This window comes from Cryptomeria japonica, unplaced genomic scaffold (genome assembly GCF_030272615.1).
Source record: "Cryptomeria japonica unplaced genomic scaffold, Sugi_1.0 HiC_scaffold_296, whole genome shotgun sequence".
Classification (NCBI taxonomy): Eukaryota; Viridiplantae; Streptophyta; class Pinopsida; order Cupressales; family Cupressaceae; genus Cryptomeria; species Cryptomeria japonica.
In genome coordinates, this window is record NW_026729118.1 from 90,158 (window position 1) to 100,000 (window position 9,843).

Here is a 9,843-nt window from a genome sequence, read left to right on the forward strand (position 1 = left end):
CCCGAGGCAAACCGGACAATTAACCCAACTTTCGACTTCGCGCGCACCTTGGAGCGCACTTCGGAGCGCTCCTTGGTGCGCACCAATCTTGGGCACCTCGGAGTGCACCATGGCGCCCACCAAGGTGCGCACCCGGGGCAAACCGAGCTCCGACTTCGTGCGCACCTTGGAGCGCACGAAAGGTGCGCACCATGGCGCCCACCAAGGTGCGCAGCCCAGCCAAGGCGTGCGCATCAAGGTGCGCACCCTGGCGAAGGTGCGCACCCGGGGCAAACCGAGCTCCGACTTCGTGCGCACCTTGGAGCGCACAAAAGGTGCGCAACCCAGCCAAGGTGTGCGCACCCCGGTCAAACCGAGCTCCGAATCGTGCGCACCAGAGGTGCACGCCATCGTGCGCACCTTGGAGCACACTTCGGAGCCCTCCTTGGTGCGCGCCGATGTTGCGCACCTCGGAGCGCACCCGGGGAAAACAATGCAATTAACCCGACTTTCGACTTCGTGGGCACCTCGGAGCGCTCTCGGGTTCGCACCTCGGAGCACACCGAGGTGCGCACCTTTGATGCGCTGCCTTCACCAATTTCCAGAAAAGGCAAGAAAACATTGAGAAGGTGTGCGCACCGAGGTGCCCACCCTGGCGAAGGTGCACGCGAGGTGCGCACCCGGGGCAAACCGGGCTCCGACTTCGTGCACGCCGCACCTTGGAGCACACTTCGGAGCGCTCCTTGGTGCGCACCAGGGCGCGCAACCCAGCCGAGGTGCCCACCCCGGCGAAGGTGCACGCGAGGTGCGCACCCGGGGCAAACCGGGCTCCGACTTCGTGCACGCCATGGTGCCCACCGCGGCGAAGGTGCACGCGAGGTGCGCACCCGGGGCAAACCGGGCTCCGACTTCGTGCACGCCGCACCTTGGAGCACACTTCGGAGCGCTCCTTGGTGCGCACCATGGTGCCCACCAGGGCGCGCAACCCCGCCGAAGGTGCACGCGAGGTGCGCACCCGGGGCAAACCGGGCTCCGACTTCGTGCACGCCGCACCTTGGAGCACACTTCGGAGCGCTCCTTGGTGCGCACCATGGTGCCCACCAGGGCGCGCAACCCCGCCGAAGGTGCACGCGAGGTGCGCACCCGGGGCAAACCGGGCTCCGACTTCGTGCACGCCATGGTGCGCACCGCGGCGAAGGTGCGCACCCGGGGCAAACCGGGCTCCGACTTCGTGCACGCCGCACCTTGGAGCACACTTCGGAGCGCTCCTTGGTGCGCACCAGGGCGCGCAACCCAGCCGAGGTGCCCACCCCGGCGAAGGTGCACGCGAGGTGCGTACCCGGGGCAAACCGGGCTCCGACTTCGTGCACGCCGCACCTTGGAGCACACTTCGGAGCGCTCCTTGGTGCGCACCATGGTGCCCACCAGGCCGCGCAACCCAGCCAAGGTGTGCGCACCAAGGTGCACGCGAGGTGCGCACCCGGGGCAAACCGGGGTCCGACTTCGTGCACGCCGCACCTTGGAGCACACATCGGGGCGCTCCCGGGTTCGCACCGGCGTTGCGCACCGTGGTGGGCACCTCGGAGCACACCAAGGTGGGCAGCGAGGTGCGCACCTTTGATGCGATGCCTTCACTAATTTCCATAAAAGGCAAAAAAAAAACGAGATTTTAAAATTTCCGTTTTGAAAGATAGTGAGAAAAAGGGAATGCTGGTGCCATCTTGAGCCCGCCCTGGTGCGCAGCCCAGCCAAGGTGTGCGCACCAAGGTGCCCACCCTGGCGAAGGTGCGCGCCCGGGCAATTAATCCAACTTCCAACTTCGCGCGCGCCAGGGTGGGAGCGCACCCAACAACCGGGCCTGGGAAGAGCCAATGCGAGAAACCCCACCAAACGCTCTGACAAAAAAAGAGGGGGCGCTCCAGTAACCCCGCTTCGGAGCGCACCCTGGGCAAACCCAGCCAAGGTGCCCACCCCGGCCAAGGTGCAGGCGAGGTGCGCACCCGGGGCAAACCGGGCTCCGACAACGTGCACGCCGCACCTTGGAGCACACTTCGTAGCGCTCCCGGGTGCGCACCTCAGAGCACACCAAGGTGGGCAGCGAGGTGCGCACCTTTGATGCGCTGCCTTCACTAATTTCCAGAAAAGGCAAAAAAAAAAGGAGATTTTAAAATTTCCGTTTTGAAAGATAGTGAAAAAAACGGAACGCGCGTGCCATCTTGAGCCCGCCCTGGTGCGCAGCCCAGGTAAGGTGCCCACCCTGGCAAAGGTGCGCACCCGGGCAATTAACCCTACTTCCGACTTCGTGCGCGCCAGGGTGGCAACCGGGCCTCGGAAGAGCCAATGCGAGAAACCCCACCAAACGCTCCGACAAAAAAAGAGGCGGCGCTCCAATAACCCCGCTTCGGAGCGCAGCCGGGGCAAACCCAGCCAAGGTGCCCACCCCGACGAAGGTGCACGCGAGGTGCGCACCCGGGGCAAACCGGGCTCCGACAACGTGCACGCAGCACCTTGGAGCACACTTCGAAGCACTCCCGGGTGCCCACCGGCGTTGCGCACCGTGGTGGGCAGCGAGGTGCGCACCTTTGATGCGCTGCCTTCACTAATTTCCAGAAAAAGGCAAAAAAAAATGAGATTTTAAAATTTCCGTTTTGAAAGATAGTGAAAAAAAAGGAACGCGGGTGCCATCTTGAGCCCGCCCTGGTGCGCAGCCCAGGCAAGGCATGCGCACCAAGGTGCCCACCCGAGGTGCACACCCGGGGCAAACCGGGCTCCGACTTCGTGCAGGCCGCACCTTGGAGCACACTTCGGAGCGCTCCTTGGTGCGCACCATGGTGCCCACCAGGGCGCGCAACCCAGCCAAGGTCTGCACACCAAGGTGCCCACCCCGGCGAAGGTGCACGCGAGGTGCGCACCCGGGGCAAACCGGGCTCCGACTTCGTGCACGCCATGGTGCCCACCGCGGCGAAGGTGCACGCGAGGTGCGCACCCGGGGCAAACCGGGCTCCGACTTCGTGCACGCCGCACCTTGGAGCACACTTCGGAGCGCTCCTTGGTGCGCACCATGGTGCCCACCAGGGCGCGCAACCCAGCCAAGGTGTGCGCACCAAGGTGCACGCGAGGTGCGCACCCGGGGCAAACCGGGGTCCGACTTCGTGCACGCCGCACCTTGGAGCACACATCGGAGCGCTCCCAGGTTCGCACCAGCGTTGCGCACCTTTGATGCGCTGCCTTCACTAATTTCAAGAAAAGGCAAAAAAAAACGAGATTTTAAAATTTCCGTTCTGAAAGATAGTGAAAAAAACGGAACGCGGGTGCCATCTTGAGCCCTTCCTGGTGCGCAGCCCAGGCAAGTTGTGCGCACCAAGGTGCCCACCCTGGCGGAGGTGCGCGCCCGGGGCAATCCGGGCTCCGACTTCGTGCACTGCATGGTGCCCACCAAGGCGCGCAACCCAGCCAAGGTGCCCACCGCAGCGAAGGTGCACGCGAGGTGCGCACCCGAGGTGCACACCCGGGGCAAACCGGGCTCTGACTTCGTGCACGCCGCACCTTGGAGCACACTTCAGAGCGCTCCTTGGTGCGCACCAGGGCGCGCAACCCAGCCGAGGTGCCCACCCCGGCGAAGGTGCACGCGAGGTGCGCACCCGGGGCAAACCGGGCTCCGACTTCGTGCACGCCATGGTGCCCACCGCGGCGAAGGTGCGCACCCGGGGCAAACCGGGCTCCGACTTCGTGCACGCCGCACCTTGGAGCACACTTCGGAGCGCTCCTTGGTGCGCACCATGGTGCCCACCAGGCCGCGCAACCCAGCCAAGGTGTGCGCACCAAGGTGCACGCGAGGTGCGCACCCGGGGCAAACCGGGGTCCGACTTCGTGCACGCCGCACCTTGGAGCACACATCGGGGCGCTCCCGGGTTCGCACCGGCGTTGCGCACCGTGGTGGGCATCTCGGAGCACACCAAGGTGGGCAGCGAGGTGCGCACCTTTGATGCGATGCCTTCACTAATTTCCATAAAAGGCAAAAAAAAAACGAGATTTTAAAATTTCCGTTTTGAAAGATAGTGAGAAAAAGGGAATGCTGGTGCCATCTTGAGCCCGCCCTGGTGCGCAGCCCAGCCAAGGTTTGCGCACCAAGGTGCCCACCCTGGCGAAGGTGCGCGCCCGGGCAATTAACCCAACTTCCAACTTCGCGCGCGCCAGGGTGGGAGCGCACCCAACAACCGGGCCTGGGAAGAGCCAATGCGAGAAACCCCACCAAACTCTCTGACAAAAAAAGAGGGGGCGCTCCAGTAACCCCGCTTCGGAGCGCACCCTGGGCAAACCCAGCCAAGGTGCCCACCCCGGCCAAGGTGCAGGCGAGGTGCGCACCCGGGGCAAACCGGGCTCCGACAACGTGCACGCCGCACCTTGGAGCACACTTCGTAGCGCTCCCGGGTGCGCACCTCAGAGCACACCAAGGTGGGCAGCGAGGTGCGCACCTTTGATGCGCTGCCTTCACTAATTTCCAGAAAAGGCAAAAAAAAAAGGAGATTTTAAAATTTCCGTTTTGAAAGATAGTGAAAAAAACGGAACGCGCGTGCCATCTTGAGCCCGCCCTGGTGCGCAGCCCAGGTAAGGTGCCACCCTGGCAAAGGTGCGCACCCGGGCAATTAACCCTACTTCCGACTTCGTGCGCGCCAGGGTGGCAACCGGGCCTCGGAAGAGCCAATGCGAGAAACCCCACCAAACGCTCCGACAAAAAAAGAGGCGGCGCTCCAATAACCCCGCTTCGGAGCGCAGCCGGGGCAAACCAAGCCAAGGTGCCCACCCCGACGAAGGTGCACGCGAGGTGCGCACCCGGGGCAAACCGGGCTCCGACAACGTGCACGCAGCACCTTGGAGCACACTTCGAAGCACTCCCGGGTGCCCACCGGCGTTGCGCACCGTGGTGGGCAGCGAGGTGCGCACCTTTGATGCGCTGCCTTCACTAATTTCCAGAAAAAGGCAAAAAAAAATGAGATTTTAAAATTTCCGTTTTGAAAGATAGTGAAAAAAAAGGAACGCGGGTGCCATCTTGAGCCCGCCCTGGTGCGCAGCCCAGGCAAGGCATGCGCACCAAGGTGCCCACCCGAGGTGCACACCCGGGGCAAACCGGGCTCCGACTTCGTGCAGGCCGCACCTTGGAGCACACTTCGGAGCGCTCCTTGGTGCGCACCATGGTGCCCACCAGGGCGCACCCGAGGCAAACCGGGCTCCGACTTCGTGCACGCCGCACCTTGGAGCACACATCGGAGCGCTCCCAGGTTCGCACCAGCGTTGCGCACCTTTGATGCGCTGCCTTCACTAATTTCCAGAAAAGGCAAAAAAAAACGATATTTTAAAATTTCCGTTCTGAAAGATAGTGAAAAAAACGGAACGCGGGTGCCATCTTGAGCCCTTCCTGATGCGCAGCCCAGGCAAGTTGTGCGCACCAAGGTGCCCACCCTGGCGGAGGTGCGCGCCCGGGGCAAACCGGGCTCCGACTTCGTGCACTGCATGGTGCCCACCAAGGCGCGCAACCCAGCCAAGGTGCCCACCGCAGCGAAGGTGCACGCGAGGTGCGCACCCGAGGTGCACACCCGGGGCAAACCGGGCTCCGACTTCGTGCACGCCGCACCTTGGAGCACACTTCAGAGCGCTCCTTGGTACGCACCAGGGCGCGCAACCCAGCCAAGGTGCTCACCCCGGCGAAGGTGCACGCGAGGTGCGCACCCGGGGCAAACCGGGCTCGGACTTCGTGCACGCCGCACCTTGGAGCACACATCGGAGCGCTCCCGGGTTCGCACCAGCATTGCGCACCTTTGATGCGCTGCCTTCACTAATTTCCAGAAAAGGCAAAAAAAAGAAAAAAATGAGATTTTAAAATTTCCGTTTTGAAAGATAGTGAAAAAAACGGAACGCGGGTGCCATCTTGAGCCCGCCCTGGTGTGCAGCCCAGGCAAGTTGTGCGCACCAAGGCACCCACCCTGGCCAAGGTGGGTCACGGGGTGGGTCCTAGGGTGGGTAACGGGGTGGGTACTAAGGTGCGTGCCAAGGTGGGTCATAGGGTGGGTGCCAAGGTGGGCACCAGGGTGGGTGTGCACCAACCCTAGCCAGGGTAGGTCACGGGGTGGTTGTCGGGGTGGGCGTCAAGGAGCCAAGGTGGGTGGCAAGTAGCCAAGTTGCGTGCCAAGGTGGGTGTCGGGGTGGGTGCCAAGGATCCAAGGTGGGTGCCAAGGAACCAAGGTGGGTGTCTGGGTGGGTGCCGAGGTGGGAGCCAGGGTGGGTCCCAAGGTGAGTGCAAAGGTGGGTGCCAGGGTCAAGGTGAGTGCCAATGTGGGTTCCAAGGTGCCAGGGTCAGGGTGAGTGCCAATGTGGGTTCAAAGGTGCTAAGTTGGGTGCGAGGTTGGGTGCGAGGGTGGGTGGGTGCCAAGGTGTGCTAGGTGGAAGCCCGGGTGGGTCGGCATCCCATGGGTGTCGAGTTGGGTGCCTGATGGGTGCTTCTTGTCAAGTTTTAGTCGTCGGGACTCATTTCGAGCCTTAGAGGTCGTTTCTTGTCCGGTTGCCCTGTCTTCGACCTGGGAACCCAATTTTGGTCCTCGGGTCCCATTTTTTTTTGTCTCGCATCCCACTTTTGGCCTGTGGCCTTTTCGGGGTCGATTCTCGTTTTGGGCATCAGAGCATGTTTCTTCTCCTAAAACCCAATATTTGTTTATTAAGTCTCGGAACACATTTTTGTTCTCGTGGACCCATCATGGGTCTTGGAACGCATTTGTGGTCCTTGGGTCCCATTTTGCATCCCGAAACTTGTGTTTTGGTGCTTGATCCCTATTTTGGGTGCCCACCTTGCACCAAGTGCGCACCCGGGGCAAACCGAGCGCCTTGGTGCACCGGGGCAAGATCGAGCGTGCACCCGAGGCGCCCCGAACATGCACCAAGGTGCACTCGGCCCACATGTGAGCGCAGGTCGTTGCGCCCGAGGTGGTGTGTGGGCACCGCGTTGCAGACGGGACACTGCACGCACACGACGCCCCCTACAGGTGCACGCACGTAGGCCGGGCCGGGTGCACACCCGACGCCCTAGCAAGGTGCGCGCACCCGGGCAGGGCTCACACTTGGCGAACGGGGCGCACTTCGCGAGGGAGGGTGTGCACCTCGACGGGGGTGGGTGGCCGGGGTGGATTCGCACGTGGGTCGCGGTTTGCTAAGTACACACTGCGACAAGCTCATAACGGGTGCGATCATACCAGCGTTAGTGCACCGGATCCCATCAGAACTCCGCAGTTAAGCGCGCTTGGGCCGAAGTAGTACTGGGATGGGTGACCTCCCGGGAAGTCCCGGTGTTGCACCCTTTTTTAGTTTTTCGCCGGGCATCGCAATGCTATTTGAATAAACCTTTTGCCCGTTTGCGTTCTCGTCGGGGCCGGGCCGGGCCGGGGTGCGCTGCCCGCACTACCGCGCGCGCGGGGGCGACACCGAGCGCGCACCCGAGGCGCCCCGAGCACACAGGCCACGGTGCAACCCGGGCGTTGTGCGCGCACCCCGGTGCGCCCGAGGTGCTGCGCGCGCACCCAGGTGAAATCGGTGTGCACCTCGGCCAGTGCGCGCTCGGTCGAGTCGCGCACGTTGGCCAAGGTGCACGGTGATGTTTCTTACTCTAAGGTTCCGCACCAGACGCCCGGGACAGGTGAGCGAAGCTGGGCGGGGCCGGGTGCGCGGCCGGGGCAGGTGCACGCAGCTGGAGAGAGCTTTGGAGCACACTTCGGAGCGCACCAATGATGCGCTCCATTCAAAAGTTTCCTGAAAAGGCAAAAAAAGTTGAGATTATAGAATTTCCCACTTGAGAGATTGTAAAAAAAAAAAATTTAAAATGAAGGAAACGCGGGTGCCAAGGTGTGCGCAGCCCAGCCAAGGTGTGCGCACCAAGGCGCCCACCCTGGCGAAGGTGCACGCAAGGTGCGCACCCGAGGCAAACCGGACAATTAACCCAACTTTCGACTTCGCGCGCACCTTGGAGCGCACTTCGGAGCGCTCCTTGGTGCGCACCAATCTTGGGCACCTCGGAGTGCACCATGGCGCCCACCAAGGTGCGCACCCGGGGCAAACCGAGCTCCGACTTCGTGCGCACCTTGGAGCGCACGAAAGGTGCGCACCATGGCGCCCACCAAGGTGCGCAGCCCAGCCAAGGCGTGCGCATCAAGGTGCGCACCCTGGCGAAGGTGCGCACCCGGGGCAAACCGAGCTCCGACTTCGTGCGCACCTTGGAGCGCACAAAAGGTGCGCAACCCAGCCAAGGTGTGCGCACCCCGGTCAAACCGAGCTCCGAATCGTGCGCACCAGAGGTGCACGCCATCGTGCGCACCTTGGAGCACACTTCGGAGCCCTCCTTGGTGCGCGCCGATGTTGCGCACCTCGGAGCGCACCCGGGGAAAACAATGCAATTAACCCGACTTTCGACTTCGTGGGCACCTCGGAGCGCTCTCGGGTTCGCACCTCGGAGCACACCGAGGTGCGCACCTTTGATGCGCTGCCTTCACCAATTTCCAGAAAAGGCAAGAAAACATTGAGAAGGTGTGCGCACCGAGGTGCCCACCCTGGCGAAGGTGCACGCGAGGTGCGCACCCGGGGCAAACCGGGCTTCGACTTCGTGCACGCCGCACCTTGGAGCACACTTCGGAGCGCTCCTTGGTGCGCACCAGGGCGCGCAACCCAGCCGAGGTGCCCACCCCGGCGAAGGTGCACGCGAGGTGCGCACCCGGGGCAAACCGGGCTCCGACTTCGTGCACGCCATGGTGCCCACCGCGGCGAAGGTGCACGCGAGGTGCGCACCCGGGGCAAACCGGGCTCCGACTTCGTGCACGCCGCACCTTGGAGCACACTTCGGAGCGCTCCTTGGTGCGCACCATGGTGCCCACCAGGGCGCGCAACCCCGCCGAAGGTGCACGCGAGGTGCGCACCCGGGGCAAACCGGGCTCCGACTTCGTGCACGCCGCACCTTGGAGCACACTTCGGAGCGCTCCTTGGTGCGCACCATGGTGCCCACCAGGGCGCGCAACCCCGCCGAAGGTGCACGCGAGGTGCGCACCCGGGGCAAACCGGGCTCCGACTTCGTGCACGCCATGGTGCGCACCGCGGCGAAGGTGCGCACCCGGGGCAAACCGGGCTCCGACTTCGTGCACGCCGCACCTTGGAGCACACTTCGGAGCGCTCCTTGGTGCGCACCAGGGCGCGCAACCCAGCCGAGGTGCCCACCCCGGCGAAGGTGCACGCGAGGTGCGTACCCGGGGCAAACCGGGCTCCGACTTCGTGCACGCCGCACCTTGGAGCACACTTCGGAGCGCTCCTTGGTGCGCACCATGGTGCCCACCAGGCCGCGCAACCCAGCCAAGGTGTGCGCACCAAGGTGCACGCGAGGTGCGCACCCGGGGCAAACCGGGGTCCGACTTCGTGCACGCCGCACCTTGGAGCACACATCGGGGCGCTCCCGGGTTCGCACCGGCGTTGCGCACCGTGGTGGGCACCTCGGAGCACACCAAGGTGGGCAGCGAGGTGCGCACCTTTGATGCGATGCCTTCACTAATTTCCATAAAAGGCAAAAAAAAAACGAGATTTTAAAATTTCCGTTTTGAAAGATAGTGAGAAAAAGGGAATGCTGGTGCCATCTTGAGCCCGCCCTGGTGCGCAGCCCAGCCAAGGTGTGCGCACCAAGGTGCCCACCCTGGCGAAGGTGCGCGCCCGGGCAATTAACCCAACTTCCAACTTCGCGCGCGCCAGGGTGGGAGCGCACCCAACAACCGGGCCTGGGAAGAGCCAATGCGAGAAACCCCACCAAACGCTCTGACAAAAAAAGAGGGGGCGCTCCAGTAACCC

General features: G+C 63.4%; 1 non-coding gene across 1 annotated transcript; it reads left to right on the forward strand.

Annotated features, from left to right (window-relative positions):
- Positions 1-7,206: 7,206 nt before the first annotated feature.
- Positions 7,207-7,325, forward strand: LOC131870142 (5S ribosomal RNA). The gene has a single exon (XR_009368482.1). It is a non-coding gene; the product is annotated as a 5S ribosomal RNA (ribosomal RNA).
- Positions 7,326-9,843: the final 2,518 nt, after the last annotated feature.